Below are 17,426 nucleotides of genomic sequence, written 5' to 3' on the forward strand. Positions count from 1 at the left end.
GTAAAGGAGGAAAGATTCATTTTGGCTCATGATTTCAGAGGTGTCACTTCATAGTTTTCGGGATGTATTTCAATGGACCTGTGGTAAGGCAGAATATTATGGTGGCAGGAGCATGTGAGAGAGGAGACGACTTACTTCATGGTGGCTGGGCAGCAGAGAGAGAAAGAAGAAGAGGCTGAGGACCAAACATATTATTCCAAGACACACCCCAACCAACACACTCCAATCAGGCCCCACCTTCTAGTCTCTACCACGTGCCACTAGTGCATTTAATTATGGATTCATCAGTGCAGTAATCCATTGATTAGGTCAGCATCCTCATGATCTAATCCTTCCCCCAATACAACCTCTGATCACTGCATTTGGGACCAAGCCTTCAACATATGAGTCTTTGGAGGTGGGGAAATAGTTCACATTCAAACTGTAACAGGAGTAATTGTACACTTACCTATAAGAGGTAAACTATCTACCAGGAACATGTAACTCTGCTGTCTCCACTATGACTCATGTAGTGTTGACAGAACTACATTGCTCTGTGTTGCTCCTTGGAACACAGAAGAAATAGGTGGGAAAATCTAATGCTTTTTATGATGTTCACCCATGACCCTGATGCCAGTCAATCTAGTGTCTATTTGATTACCCACTTATTTTTTCACATTAAGGAAATTTCATGTGCCACTCCTTTTTCCTTCCTGGAAAAGAAAACAGAGGGTTGGGCATAAGAAACATCTGACTCTGTCCTCCCCAACTTCTAATTTCTACCTTTGAATTGTCACCAAATCCTTAAACATTTAAATTGTTCCAGAAAAATAAAGATATGTATTTCAGTTTTTCTTCTATGATCCCAGTTAAGCAAGCTCCAAAACAATCATTTGCAATTACCTTTGGGTAATTTATTCTCAGTTTTTCCCCCTGAACTAGGAGAGATTACTGTATGTGTGAGAAAAGGAAAAGTACAGGCATAAGAATCTAGTCAGAAAATATAAGTAAAGGTACAAAACAAAAACATATCACCATTAGTCTAGGATTTCCTGGGAAAAGATTATTTCAGGTCAAGAGTATTTTTAATGTTCCCTTCTTCATCTCATGTAAGTACTCCAAACCTCTGTCAACTTTCAGGTTAATCTAATCACTCATCTGACCTATCTTCTAAATCTCATCTTTATCTCTCCATCTTTCTGTTTTGTCAACATTTCTGTTTGGATGTTGTCTCTTGCCCAAGAGTGGCAGGTTTAAAACCTGTACATTTGTCTTCATATCAGCTTAATTTTAGTGGGTTTGTCCTCCTTGGTGCACACAGAGAGTTTTTAATTGGTGTTTCTGGAAAACTGAACTGGAGTAACTTCTCCCAGGACAGAGTTGTACAGTTATTTACTCAGAGCTACTAGAAAAGAATGATTGATGAGCCAAAGTTTCAATTTCACCATATGTCAACCAAAGGATTTTGCATTCTGTGTTACTATGTCTTTCAGTATGTAGAGAATGAGAAAAATATTTGTGTAGAACAAGAGGGATTTATTTAGGAAACCTCTTTTATTTTAGTATTAATGTTAGAATGCAAATGAATCTAGTTTCTGTTTTTATTTTTTTATTGTTGTGCTGGGTGGGGGTACATTGTGGCATTTACAAAGCTCTTACAATATATCAAATATATCATAGTTGAATTCACCCCCTCCATCATTCTCCTTTATCTATACTCCTCTCATTCATGGAATATTTTCATCAGTTCTCACTTTTACATTTTCATACACATGTACACAGTATTTTCAACATATTCACCCTCCTACACCTTTCCACCACATCCTACCTACCCCAACCCTTACCAGCCACTCCAGTCCTCCTATTCTCCGATTTTATAAAAAGCAAAATATTTTTGTTTGTTTAAGATAGCTATATGAGGATTTTCCTTGTAACATTTCCATATATACACATAGAAATATGTATGGAAATTTGGTTCATCTCCTCTATTTTTCTCCTTTGTACCTTGGTCCCCTTCTTATGATAATATCAACAGGTTTAAAAATTCTATATTCATTCTTGTATAGGAAGTACATCAACCATATTCACCTTGTTAGATTCTTTCTTTTACCCTCCCTCTCTTGCTTGTGACCTCCTCTTAGCATGATCTGTTTTATATAATATTGCTGTACTTGTATTAAGTCTATAGTCCACATATGAGAGAAAACATGTGACTTTTGGCCTTCTGAACCTGGCTAACTTAACTTAAGATGATGTTCTCTAATTTCATCCATTTACCTGTAAATGATAAAATTTCATTCTTCTTTGTGTCTGAATAAAATTCCATTGCCTATAAATACCACATTTTCTTAATCCATTCATCACTAGTAGGGCATCTTGGCTCTTTCCATAGCTTAACTATTGTGAATAATGCTGCAATAAACATGAGTGTGCAGGTGCCCTTATTGTAACTTACATTCTTTTGGGTAAATCCCTGGTAGTGGAATTGTTGGATCACATGGTAGGTCTACTTTCAGTTTTTTGAGGAGTCTCCATACTGTTTTCTATTGTGGTTGTACTAATTTACATTCCCACCAGCAGTATATGAAGATTCCTTTTCCCTTACATCCTCACAAACATTTGTTGTTGCCGGTGTTCTTGGTGGCAGTCATTCTAACAGGAGTGAGGTGGAATCTTAATGTGGTTTTGATTTGCATTTCCTTTATGGTCAGGGATGTCGAGCATTTCTTCATGTGTTTTTTGGCCATTTAGACTTCTTCCTTTATAAAAAGTTCTGTTCAGTTCATTTGCCCATTTCTTCATTGGGTCACTGATTTTTTTGCAAGTTTAGTTTTTTAAGCTCCATGTATAATCTGGAGTCTGAGGTATAGCTGGCAAAGATTTTCTCCCATTCAGTGGGCAGCCACTTCAATTTGGTGACTATTTCTTTTGCTGTGCAGAAGCTTTTTAATTTCATGTAGTCTCATTTGTCCATCCTTTCTCTTAATTGCTGAGCCATTTGAGTTCTATTGAGGAAGTAATTGCTTACTATTTCCAGTGTATTTCCTGTTCTTTCCTGCACTACCTTCAAAGTTTCAGATTTATATTAATATCCACAAACCAGTTAGAGTTGATACTTGTACAGGGTGAAATACATGGATCTAGTTTCAATTGTATGCATGTAGATATCCAGTTTTCCCATCAAAAATTGTTGAAGAGGCTGTTTTTTCTCCACTGTATGTTTTTGGTGTGGCACTTTTGTCAAAAATCAGGTACGCACAATTGTGTGGATGCGTATCTGGGTCTTCTATTCTGTTCCACTGGTCTGCATATTTGTTTCTGTGCCAGTAGTATGCTGTTTTTGCTGCTATGGCTCTGTAGTATAGTTTGAGGTTGGATATTGTTATTCCTGAAGTGTTGCTCTTTTTGTTCAGTATTGCCTTGGCTATTAGTGGTCTTTTGTGTTTCCAAATGAACTTTAAGGTTGATTTTTCAACTCTGTGATTAATGTCATTGGAATTTTGGTGGAGACTGCATTGCATATGTAGATTGCTTTTGGTAATACAGCCATTTTCACAATATTGATTAAACCAATCCATGAGCAAGTGAGATCGTTCCATCTTCTGTAGTCTTCTTTGATCTTTTTCTTCAATGGTTTATAGTTTTCCTTGTAGAGGTTTTTCACATCCTTTGTTAAGTTTATTCCTATGTATTATATTTTTTGAGGCTATTGTAAATGGAATTGTTTTCCTATACTCTTTCTCAATCTGTTCATTGTTACTGTATAGAAAGGCTACTGATTTTTTTAAATTAATTTTGTATCCTGATACTTTGCTGAAGCTGTTTATGATGTCTAGGAGGGTTTTTTTTAGTGGAATTTTTTGAGTCTTTTAGGTATAAGACTGTGTCATCTGCAAATAGGGATTGTTTAGCTTCTTCCTTTCCAATTTATACTCCATTTATTTCTTCTTCCTGTCTTACTGTTCTGGCTAGGAATTCCAAGACTATGTCAAATGAGGGTGGGGAGAGTGGACACCCTTGTCTCCTTTCTGACTTGAGGAAATGGTTTTGGTTTTCCCCATTAGTATGATATCATATATAGTCTTTATTGCATTGAGTTACATTCTTCTATTCCTAGTTTAATCAGAGCTTTTATCATGAAAAGATGTTGAATTTTGTCAAAGGCATTTTCTGAATCTATTGAGATGATCATGTCATTTTGTCTTTGCTTCTGTTAATATGCTGTATCACATTTAATGATTTGTGCATGTTGAACCATCCCTGCATCCCTGGGATGTAACTGACTTGATCATGGCATATGATCTTTTTTGATATGCTGTTGAATTCAGTTTGCCAATATTTCATTCAGGATTTTTGTATCTAAGTTCATTAAAGAGATTAGCCTGTAATTCTTTTTCATTGTGTCCTTATCTGGTTTTGGGATGAGTGTAATACTGGTTTCATAGAATGAGTATTGCAGTATTCCTTCCCTTTTTATTTTGTGGAAAAGCTTAAGAAGTGTTGGTATTAGTTCTTCTTTAGAGGTCTGGAAGAATTCAGCAGAGAATACATCAAGTCCTGGACTTTTCTTTTTTGGGAGACTCTTGCTGCTTCAATTTCATTACTTGCTATAGATCAGTTTAGGTGATTTATATCCTCTTGGTTCAATTGTAAATGGTCATATGTGTCTAGAAATTTGTCCATTTCTTCTAGATTTTTCAATTTATTTGAAAAATTTGAAAATTTCAAAGTAGTCCCTAATTATTCCCTGGAGTTCCTTGATGTTTGTTGTGAACTCCCTTTTATCATTTCTAATTTTATTAATATGGGTCGTTTCCCTCCTCATTTTAGTCAAATTTTCTAGGGGTCTGTCAATCTTATTTATCTTTTCAAAGAGCCAGCTTTTTGTTTCATTGATTCTTTGTATAGTGCTTTTTTTTTTTTTGTCTCCATTTGAGCTGTTATTTTGATTATTTCTCTGTTTCTGCTAGTTCTGGATTTAGCTTGCTCTTGTTTTTCTATGAGTTTTAGATGCAGCATTAGGTCATTTATTTGAGATCTTTCTGTGTTTTTAATATATGCACTCATGGCTATACACTTTCTTCTGAGGACTGCCTTTGCTGTGTTCCATAATTCTGGTAGGTTATACTTTCATTCTCATTAAATACCAAGAACTTTTTGATTGCCTCCTTTATTTCTTCTGTGACCCGCTGATTGTTGAGCAATGTGTTGTTTGAGTATTTGCTGCTTTTGTTGTTGAGTTCTAGTTTTATTGCATTGTGGTCAGGCAGTATGCAGGAGGTTATTTCAATTTTCTTATGTTTGTTAAGACTTGCTTTGTGACCTAAAATATGGTCTATTTTGGAGAAAGTTCCATGGACTGCTGAAAATAATGTATATTGTGCCATTGCAGAATGGCATACTCTGTAGACATCTGTTAGGTCCATTTGATCTGCAGTGTCATTCAATTCTAGAGATTTTTTGTGCGGATGACCTATTTATTGGTGGTAGAGACATTGAGGTTCTCCCACCACCACTATGTTGGGGGTCTATCTGTGTTTTTAAGTTCAGTAGAGTATGTTTAATGAAGTTGGGTGCAGAGATATTTGTACATATATGTTAACAAATGATATTTCCTCTTGATTTATTGCTCATTTTATTAGTATGCAGTGACCTTCTTTGTCTCTTCTGAGTAATTTAGGTTTGAAGTCTACTTTATTTGATATAAGTATTGCTACTCCTGCCTGCTTTAGGGGACCATCAGCTTGGTAAAGCTTCTTCCATCCTTTCACCTTAAGGCAGTGTTTGTTTCTGTAATTAAGGTGAGTTTCTTAAAAAGAATAATTGTCATGTCTTTCTTTTTAACCCAGTTCACCAATCTATATATTTTGATGGGGGAGTTGAGGCCACTGATATTCAGTGTTAATATTTAGAGGTAAGTGGTGATTCCTAGAATTTAGTTGTTTTTGTTGGGTGCGGGTCTGAGGATGTGTAACTAATTCTATGCTACTCTCTAATTATTTGTCTGGTCTTCTCTTTAGATTTAATAGTACCCATCCTTTCATTGCTGTTTATTGCGAATAGGATTTTTTTTTTAATGACGTATTTTATTTTACATGCTTCATTATAGAGAACAAAACAAAAACCCACAAGTTGAAAAAGAACAATTTTCCCATTGTTTGGGATTCATCTCTGTCATATAAAACAGTGACTGGCTATTTCTCCAAGACCAATGACAAAACCCAGAATCATCCCACATTTTGCACACACTCAATAAAATAATTAGAAAATCTTCTACTGTAACTTGACTTATCACTGATGGATTTTCTCACGAATAGGATTCTTTTAAGAATCTACTGGGAGATTCCAAGATGGTGGCTAGAGGGAGGAAGCAGAAAGCGAGTTTCCTATAGTGAAATCTTGGAGAGATGCTGGAGACACACTTTGCAGGCATAATCACTGAGAAGAGGCATAACTTTGACTCCTCCACACCTCCAGCCGGCGCAGAGAATCTCCACTTCACGTTAAATGGAGAAACCAGGAGGACCCCCAGGCCACCAGTTGCCTGCGCCCAGAAAGCTTGGGAAGACGTGGACCAGGTGAGCTTTGCGGTACCACTGTTCTCCCACAGACAAGCCTGGGCCAGAGCAGCATAGCCCCCTGGACAGACTGACCTCCACCCAGGGAAAAAAGAGAAACTGAGCAATAAGCAATAAGAATAATAAGGACACGAGGGAAAGAGGATGGGGCACACTGAGCGCCGAAGATTGGGGGAAGGGAATCCTTCCTGGGACTGTAAATAAACAAGCCGGGCAGGCAGGAGAGGCTCTGGTGGGAGCCGGGGCACATGCCCAGCAACCAGGAGTGGGAAAGCTTGTGAGAGTGGTGGAGGGAGGAAAACTCCACAGGAGAGGAGGGAAGACCCACTTCTCACGTGAACTGTAAACAAACATGGCAGCTGGCAGGAGCAGCAGCACCACCCAGTAATCAGCAGAGGAAAGCTTGTGAAAGTGAAAGTGGTGGTGGGAGGAAAACTCCACAGGAGAGGGGGGAAGATCCACCTCCCACATGAGCTGTAAATAAACACACAGGCCTGAGAATGCAAGTGCAGTGTCACCTTTCCCAGTGTGCTTGGAAAGGGGAAAGCTTGTAGCAGAGGCTCCAACACAGGAGAACTCTGAGCAAACAAAGCCTGTGGGGCCAGGTGAGTGCTAAGCTCACCCCAGAGATCTGCATAAATAATGCCTCCAGCAACAGCAGGCTGACAGCAGTGAGCAGGCAAGCCACAGCTGCAGATACCATTCTCAGAACTGTCTCCAGACTCTTTTTTTTTCTTTTTCTCCCTACCTTTGATGAGAGAACAACCAAATTACACCTGCATGCTGAAAAACTTACTGAAACTGCATTGCATTTGAACTTGGGACACTTGGTGGTGTTTGTGTGTGTGTGTGTGTGTGTGTGTGTGTGTGTAGTTTTGTTCTACTTTATGCATCCCCTTTGATGAGACAACTACAAAACAACATCTGAGGCACCATCTCCAGGATTGGAGACTGAGATGGACACCGAAATTATTAAGACTGAAACTTCATTGCATTTGAACTTGGAGGTTTTTTGGTTTTTTTGGTTTTTTGGGTTTTTTTATTTTAATTCATTTTTATATATAGATGTTTCTTTCATTTACTTATTTTTTATTTTTATTCTTATCTTTTTTTTATTTTTGATTTTCAAACCTCTCTCTGTCTAATGTCTGTTCAGCTTACTGTCGATTAGTACACTAACACTGCCTGTTTATACCTTTGAAATCTTCTTGTTTGATACCTTGTTCTGTTTTCTCCTTCTCATCTGTGCATTTGTTTTTCCTTTTTCTTTAACTTCTTGCTTTCCATCTCAGCTCACCCTTCCATTCTAAATATTACCATTGCTATTATTACAAGCTAGAAAATACTTAATTGCACACAGTACAGGGACAGTAACAACACCAAAGACAATGACAGGAAGACAGAAAAAACAGGGAAACCAGTTTCCCCACAGCAAAAAATTAGTACAGGAACCAGAGGAGAATGAAGAAAACAGATACTCAGATCCAGACTCCAACAAAATGAAGATAAACTATGCCAAAGGACCCAATGAAACACACAAGAATAATTTAAAATAAGACATACTACAGGTACTCAATAAGAATTTTATAGAGATGATACTGGATAGGGTCAACCAAAATGTACAGGAGACACTCAAGAAATTCCAAGACAACAAAAATAGAGAATTTGAAAAAGCAAAAGAAGAAATAAAGGAAACCATAGAAGCACTGTATAAACACCAAAGTGAAACAGAGAACACGATGAATAAACGGATAAATGAACTCAGGACAAAAATAGACAACATTAAAGAGGAAACCAGCCAGGATATGGAAAACCTCAGAAAAAAGAACGAAACAGAACTGCAAAACAAAATGGAAGGCCAATCCAGCAGAATAGAAAAAAACAGAAGACAGAATTTCAGAACTCGAAGATGAAATGGTAATTAAAGGAAAAACCGAAGAACTATTAATTAAACAACTCAAGACCTGTGAAAAGAAAATGCAAGAACTCACTGACTCCATCAAAAGACCAAACTTGAGAATCATGGGCATCGAAGAAGGAGAAGAGGTACAAGTGAAGGGAATGCGTAATATATTCAACAAAATAATAATGGAAAATTTCCCAAATCTAGAGAAAGATATTCCCATACAGATGCAAGAGGCCTCCAAGACACCAAACAGACCAGGTAAAAATAGAACTACCCCATGACATATCATCATTAAAACAATAAGTTCAGAAACTAAGGAAAGAATATTGAAGACTGTAAGAGAGAAAAAACAAGTAACATACAAAGGTAAACCCATCAAAATCACAGCAGACTTCTCAACAGAAACATTAAAAGCAAGAAGAGCGTGGGGTGAGATCTTCCGGGCACTGAATGAAAATAACTTCAACCCCAGGATACTCTACCCAGCAAAACTATCATTCAAAATAGATGGAGCAATAAAAGTCTTCCATGATAAGCAGAAACTAAAACAATATGTGACCACAAAGCCACCACTACAAAAGATTCTTCAAGGGATTCTGCACACAGAAAGTGAAACCCAACTTAACCATGAAAAGACAGACAGCACCAAACTATAGGAAAAGAAAAAGCAAGACAGTAGAGAGTAACATCAACTTAGGTAAACACAATCAAACCTTCAAACTACTAAGACAACTAACTGACAGGAATCACCACATACCTATCAGTACTAACATTAACACTTAATGTTAAGGGACTTAATTCTTGAGATTCACTGAGATGTTTGTGTATGTCCTCTTCAAGCTCACTGAACAATCTTATCATTCCAACAAATCCTCTACTGTGTTATTGCTAGCCTTTTGAGGAGTCATATTCCCCTGTTTTCTTTTTTGCCCCATGTTTCTATTGTGCTTTGCTCATATGTTATCGATTAGTTAGTTGAGGGTTTTAATCACCTGTTATCTTTACCTTTACTTAATTTCTTTGTTTTGACCAACTTTTTTTTGTTAGCTAGGTTGTTGTAATATTTCTGTTCACTGAACTGGTGGTATAACCTAGCAATAAAAAATTCACAGATTCAATGCCAAACCAGTTATTTACATAGTATATAAAACCCTTGTCAATATTCTCTATGAACAATGAGTATTGGGGAGATAATAGTTGTGTGCATAGAGATTGATACATAGTAATTAAAATGATGGTGCTAGAAGAGGGGGTAGGGAGGTTGGTATGGAGTGAGGAGGAGAAGAGGTATGGGGGCTATGGGACAATAAGGCCCTAACATGTATAAAAGTATAGTTCAGTCATAGTGGGGGATGGTGACATTGTCAGGGATTGCAGAGGGATAAGAAGGATGGGGTAATGTATAAAGTTGGTATAAAAAACTATTCAGTAAGTGGTTAATGTGGAGGAGGTAGGGTCAGTGTAGGGGAAGGAGATGAAGGTAAGGAGGAGAAGTGAAGAGGGAAAAGAAGAAAAGAGAAGAAGAAAATTAGTGGAAAAAGGGAAAGTGGAACAAGAGAAGGCTAAGCAAGTTGAAATTTGGACAGAATGGAAAAAAGATAGGTAACAACAAATATAAAAAGAAAAGTAAAAAGAAAAAAAGCTTAAAAATAGATATGTGTGTGTATTTATTGTCCAAATTTCTTCCTTGTTATGGAGAGGAGTGGGTTTTCTCTGAATTCAATGAGTGCTGTGGGCTCTATCCCCTGGTTTCTAATCCAGGTGTTGATCCTTCTGACAGGAACTTGCTCTGTCTCTGCCTCTTTTAAATGTTGATATGCTAGGTTGTCTGACAATGGATGGTGCCCCTCTCTACTGGACAGCTTTGGGGGGATTTGCTCATGTTTGAACCCAAGCTCTTCTTGGGAGGAGGGGCCATCTGGTTCAGTGTGATTTTTTTGTAAGTAGCTTCTCCCAAGTGGTGCTGTGAGAAGCTGGTATGTGAGCAGTCACCAGCCCCTTCCACCCACAGGGCAAGACTGGGAACTACAATTGAGCTTTGTGGCCTACTGCTTTTCTCTTGGAAGGTTGTCAGTTTCAGCTCACTACCAGCTTCTTCTAGGGGATAGAATGTGTTGCTATTTTCCTCAGATTGCAGCTAGACCACCCAAACCACACACAGGCTGCGTCAGCTCAGCTCCACATCCCCTCCCCACTAGGTGGAGATGAAATTTTCCCTCCATTTATTAGGCCACCAGTTTTGTCCAACAGGGGTACAATATGCTCACAAGCTGCACTGAACTATGTGTTCCCTCCATAATAAATGATGTGGCATGCTCACTTGGCAAGGTTGTAGTTTCACTTGGTGGTATCAGGGGTCAGCCTGAATGGGCACAGGCAGGCAGCAGTCAGAGATGTTATGTTTATGAATTTTGGCAGGTCCAGGATGGCCCAGATGCTTGAAGAACTTGTTCTGCCGTTCTCTGCATTGTGTTTTTGCTCTTCAGAGAGTGGAGAAAAGAAGAAAAAAGAAAAGAAAAGAAAAAAACAGCTTTCTAGTGAGTGGGCCAGGCAACAGCTGCTGTTCTGTCGGGTTCTCAGGCTTCCAGGACTGTGATGTGCTATAAAAAACTTATTTAAAAGTTGGCGGTTGTACATTTTGTGCCCCTTATATGTATTGGTGGTATCTTAGTTGGCAAAAAAAAGCCAGGTTACCTGGTCCTTGCTACCATGAATCTGAAGTATTCTTTCAGACTTGTGAGAGCTCAGGGTTCCTGGGTTTGTCAGCTATCTGCCACCTTGGGCTCCTCCAGTCTCTATTTTTAAAAAGCTTGAATTAACAAAGTCATTAAGTAAGTCATTAAGTAAACACAAAATTACTAACTTTGAGTGCATAAACTAGAATGGATCCATGTATATTGGATTAGAATTTTCTTATCAGAAATGCTGACTCTCAGGCCTGTGAGATGACTATAAACATGCATGGAAGATTTTGACCAAAAGTTTTCCTTCTAAAGATTTTCATAACATTTCTTGTACGATATTGTGTAGCTGTGATCTTGCAGCAAACCTGTCCTTAGATTTAACTCATTCCTGCCACATCATCTGCTAATCTTGACTTTAGTCTGGCCTTCAGTGTCTTTTTAACTGGGAATTCCCTTCTGATGTGTAATTACAGATAACTCTTCCACATTCTAGGGAACGTGCTCCTGATGCTCTTTACTGCACCATTCTTGTGAAATTTTTCTTTTAAACATGAACTAGCAGAAAAATCACATCAATGTCAATTCAGTGAGATTTGTGAGAAAGTGGAAAAGCCAATTGGTTAGTCTCGGACTCTTCCTACATAAGAGTAGGCTGTATAGGATATTTGAACTATACTTTCTTGGAGAATAATTGCTTTACAAAATTAGTCAACATGGAAAATTGTTACTGTACCCAGATCACACTAAGATAAAGTCATTCAAGACCTCATGGGTATCTCTAACACGTGAGATTCATGGAGTAGGACCAAAAAGTCAAAGTGATAGATTGTTCCCCATATATCTCATTTCCTATGTGTCTAGCTTCTGCTTTACTCATTTGCTCTGAATAGTGCATCTTGCTCATTTGTGCTACCATAGAAAAAGGTCACAGACAGAGTAATCGAAATTTATATCTCATCGTTCTGGAGATGTTAAATGTCTGGTGAGGGCTCTTCTCTCCTTCCAAGATGGCCATGTCCTCTTATAGTGGAAGGTAGAAGGGCTCGTCCCTCATGATTAATCACCTCCTAAAAACCTCACCTCTTAACACTATTGGTGATTCAGATTCAACACATGTATTTCAGAAAACATTCAGATCATAGCACTAAATGTGCATTTTCTTTACTCAGCCATTTATTGACCAGCTTTGTCATCTTTAAGGAGTCTACACATATGAGGGGAAAACTCTGAAGAAGTGATAGACACCTAGGACTGTATATTCAAGACTCTTGACAGGCAGCGAAACAGGATCTCCACTGATCATGCAAAATGTCTTGCTTTTTTTGGGGGGGGGGAGGATGTGATGCTGGAGTTTGTACTCAGGGTCTTGTACTTGCTAGGCAGGCACTTCACCTCTTGAACCACATGCCCAGACTGTCTTACATTTTTAATCAAGAAAAATATACACATAAAGCCTTAAATGTTAGTCCAACTTCTATGCAGAATAATAGATGCAGCTACTGCTTCAAAATGTAATTTTAGATTAGATTGTATTCTTCAGCACAAGTGGTAGAAATTCATAGGGAAATAAGAAATTCTACTTGGGGCACAGAGTGAAACATGAGTATTACACTGTGAATTTAAAGGGGTATGGGGTTTGCAATAGAGCTCAAATTTTAAAGACAGCAGGACTAGAATACTAGAAACCAGAGATAAGGAGAAACAGTAAGAAGACTATTATAATTTCATAATAAATTAAATGAGTTATAAATGTTTAGGTTCAGAGTATGCACATTGTAAAAGATAGTTCTCTAAGAGAGGTAGAACAAAAAAAAATGTAGCTTAAATGTTTTTTCAAAGTTGGCTTCAAGGGATTATCCTTAATGCAGGAAGCCCATTCAGGGCAGCTCTATGGAAGGGGATATGGAAGACTGCTTGCAATCACAGTCCAGAGGACTTGAAAACCAGTTACCCAAACGACTACAAATGATGTTTCCAGTAGTTTATTTGTAAAGATTGGGAATGGGGGACTAACCAATAGATGCAACTGATTATAAAGACCCAGCTGCAATTTTAGATATGTATGGCTATCAATGTCTTACAACTCAATTGCCAGACACATACTACGTTCTCTCTAAATTAATGAAAAAATAGCTATAAGATTTCTTTCCCTAAAGGGGCACTAGGGAAATGTCAAGAGAGAGGCAAAGAAATGAGTGTTACTTTGGATTCAAGTTCCTTAATCAGCCTTGATCCTGACTTTTAAGTGCCTGTAGGACAAAGTATAAGAAATCGGTGGTTTGTAGAGAAACATACAAGATATTAAAGCTTCCCTTAGACCAATCTTAGGATAGGACAGGAAAGTCACTTTTCTCCTCACCCAGATCCCAGCAGGCCTTAGAAAGTTTATGTCCGTGACATGGAGTTATCCATGATTTTTCTGCAACAAGAAGGCCAGAATCACATAATTTAGAGAAGAGTGATATGAGACATTCTGTCAAACACACAAACTGAAATGATCCCTGGAGACAAAGCATAATAGAGTTGAGCTCCAAAGGGCTCTGTTTAGCTCAGGAATATGTACACGCAAACTTTGTTTACATCCCATCAAGATTTCCCGGCACTTGTACCAACCTATAGCTTGGTGCCCCCCAAAAGGGAGTACCTCATAGGGAAACACTGGAGGAAGGGGGACCAAAGTCTAGGGTACAATGGCCTCATCACTCATGCTGTGTGGCCCGTGGAAACACTTTTCCATATGGTCCCGGCAAGATTAAGAAATTAGTTGCTCAAGGACTAGCTCCCACCCCACCTCACCTTTGCTCTCTTAGGCAGAGTAAAACCTTTTTTCTGTTATATGGAAATATATACAGAGAGGGCAGAATCTCAGGAGGTTAAGGGCTTTTCACAAAGCAATGTCTCCTCCCACCACTCTCAGGGCCTCCTGCAACTATGTAGTCAGAATGCCACATAGGCAGAAAACTCAGGACTATGAGGACCTGATGTAAAGCAAGGATCCTGACTACTAAGACCCTGTGCCTGTTATATGGTTTACAGACAAAAGAAAGAGGAATGGAAAATGAAGACTAGTTATAAGCGTTATAGATTGAGTGAGAAATTTTTTTAATTTGCTGTGTTATTCTCCTTTAATTTCAGACTTATAGAAAAGTTGTAAAAAATTTACAAAGACTCTTATATTCCTTCACCTAGATTATTCTTCTAATGCTGGCTGATTTCTCTGGCTTTCCATGTATACACACACAGATAAGTACATACAGGGTGATAAAACAGAGGGAAATATAAGGAAAAGAACAAGTAGGACAGTGAAGCAGAAGAGGAGGAAGGGTAGGAGGAGAAAAAGTGGAGGAAGAAAGAACATTTACAAAGGAGTTACTAATGTTACAGTGTTTCCCTAAATTCTTTGAAATGTATTTTCTAAGAGCAAGGACAATTTCTTTCATAACAAGAGTTCATTTATCAAAATGAGGAAATTATCATTAATCTAATTTTCTCTAATTTTTACATTGCAGTCAACTATTGGCAATTATTTCTTTGATGTACTTTATAGCAGGTGGATTGTTTGTTCGCTTTCCCAGGTTCTAACCTAAGAGCCCATGCTACTTAATGTTCACTGCTCTAGACTCCTTTCAACTAGAAATTTATCATCATGACATATTTAAAAGGCCAGGCTTTAGATAGTATACTTGAAATTACAAAGGCCACAATTGGGCATACAATATTTATTCCATGACCAATATTCCAGATATATTTCTGGGATACTGAAGACTGTTCCTTCAAGGAAGGTACATGAAACAAATCTCTTGTCTCACAAAGATCACTGCAAAAAGTCACAGCTAGGCCATTTTCCAGAAAATGCTGGGAAATTTGGGCTAAATATGATGCAAAGCACTTTTCTCTCCTTCCTTGACATCATGTCTTAGGGGCCAAATGATACAAAAATAGGGAAAATATTAGGAACTCTATTTCCTTTGATTCACAATATGTTTTACCCTCAATAATTAAATACTTGAACTAAGTAGCTATTAGTCATTCCAGTGTATCAAAGTAAAGAATAAAAATCTACTCTCAATTTTTGAAGGTTTAGCAAATCTCAAGAATTGCAGAGGAATTTGCATGAAGCTCAATATGCCACATTTTCTTTTTTCTCTTATATTTAAATATTGTTCCATTTTACAAAGGCAAATTATAGCTTTTTGGGAAAATCATCATGAAGCATTGTGACATTCTAGGTCTAGGCTTGAAAACTGAGCTTTTTGGATGTGTAGAGGAAGTGACATTTTTCTCAGTCAGTGTCAATTTGCTCCTGAAGTAATTTGAACACCTCATCTAGAATAATATGGTAGCCTAAAAGGAGAGGTTAAGTTCACTGGTCATGGAATTATTACCTATGAGGCTCTTCAGGAAACAAAACCATGGTCTAAAATAATGAAACAGTCCTAAATTCTGCCACTGATACTCTGTTTCTGTATTAAAGGTCAAACCCTCAAAGCTCCAGAAAAGGGCTTGACCCAATCTTGTATATTAGAATGTAAAAATCATAATCTTCCTATAGTTGAGGTAGTATAAGTAACTCCAATGGTCCTCTGTGGTATAAAAATCCATTGATTCTCTGCATTTCCCAGACACATTTGCACATTTTTGGAGAACAGTGACCACACAGAGTCAGGTTTACTAAGAGAAGCTTCTATTTGAAGGGACACTGGAGAGGCAAGCTCTGTTCTGTTAAACAGAAGGAGAGACCTGAAGTGCTGAGCTCTGAGCCATGGAGGCCTCTACCAGGCATTTGTAGATCATGACACAAAAATCCCCTTCTTTTATGTGCCTACAAGAAATTCCTTTTCAAGAAGTCAAATGGTAGGATTAACAGGAAATTTAAGCCTTAGCAAATTGTACCAGTAAAAGAGTCTATATTTTCTACCACTCTTCTGTACTTTGATATGGAGGCAATGAAACATGAAAGGTTAAACAAAGATAGGAATGTGGCACAGTGCTGGACTGCATGCCTAGAGCACACCTATCTGGCAGGAATACATGGGAGAATCAGCAAGGGACTTATAAATAATAATAATTAAATAAATATAATAATAATAACCATTTGTGCAAAAACAAATATACCCAGCTGTAACTTACTTCTTGAATGAATGATCCTGACACACTGAAAAGGCCTCATTCCTACTAGAGAAAAAGATATTCTACTATTCTTTGCATCTTCTGCTTCAATATTTCTTTAAAATTCCCCAAGGGGTTTATCATTGGAGCCCAAGAATTAGTACAGCAACCTCTGACTTCTGCATCTCAGCACCTGCCCTGCATCAGCAACACTAAACATGCAGAACCTCACACATGATTTGCTGAGCCTCCTGCACCCACCTGGAGTCCTCATTTCCTCCATGGCATATTTGTTGATCGATTGACCTTGGTCTCCAATGCCCTCAACCTTTTTCAGGCAGAAATGCTTAATAGTCTCTTTCAAGATTAGGAGGATTCACAGCAACCTCTGCCTTATGTGGTTATGCCTTTTTTTATTTTCTTTTTTGGCTGGACTAGGGACTCAGGTTTGAATTCAGACCAGTGTTCTATCAGTTCAGCTATGTCTCTAATACTCTTGTGGTCTTTTTAAGGATGTCTTTCCTCTCTATATTAAGTGATTTTAGTGAGGTGAGAACAATTCTTCCCATCTTCTTTTGGAAGAGTTGTCAGAGAAGAATTATTGGGGCCCCAAAGTGAGTATGTGTTCAGTCAGTGGGACTTCTACTTTCTACACAGAGTACAGTTCATCTGACACCCCAAGTGTGACTGGGCCTGAACTGGCTCAGAGTCCAGGATCCCAGTAGACTGGAAAAGTTGTTTTCATCTATTCCTTTTGTCCTCTATTTTCAGTTCGTCATCTTGCTTCCACAAATACAGCTGTAAAATGGGAGGATATTATGGCAGATGAAGACATGGACAAAACAAGAACAAGAATACTGGGCGTGTGGTGATTCAGCAGGTGAGATAAAAACAGTTTGACCAAACAAAAGAGATTTGGAATAAAAGGTATAAAATTTCCTTTCTCTGACTTCAGTATCAGATCATTGTGTCCTTTACATCTTATTTGAGGCCTCTCTGAGGAAGGGAAAGAGAGATTAATATTAATTCCACCTGGAGGTCCAGGCAATGCTATAAAAGCTGGATTTTGTAACTTACAAAAAGTTGACTATTGGCTTAGTTTATTCAGGTTCTCGAAGATCAATCTTGTATGTAACATCATCCCATCTCATGATGATGGGATCACGTAAC

The 17,426-nt window shown here is 38.0% G+C and overlaps 1 protein-coding gene across 6 annotated transcripts in view; it reads right to left on the minus strand.

Annotated features, from left to right (window-relative positions):
* Positions 1–17,426, minus strand: part of Scgb3a2 (secretoglobin family 3A member 2) — a 174,834-nt gene that overhangs the window by 149,292 nt on the left and 8,116 nt on the right. The window lies entirely within an intron of this gene.

The sequence above is a fragment of the Castor canadensis genome, chromosome 6, assembly GCF_047511655.1.
Source record: "Castor canadensis chromosome 6, mCasCan1.hap1v2, whole genome shotgun sequence".
Lineage (NCBI taxonomy): Eukaryota > Metazoa > Chordata > Mammalia > Rodentia > Castoridae > Castor > Castor canadensis.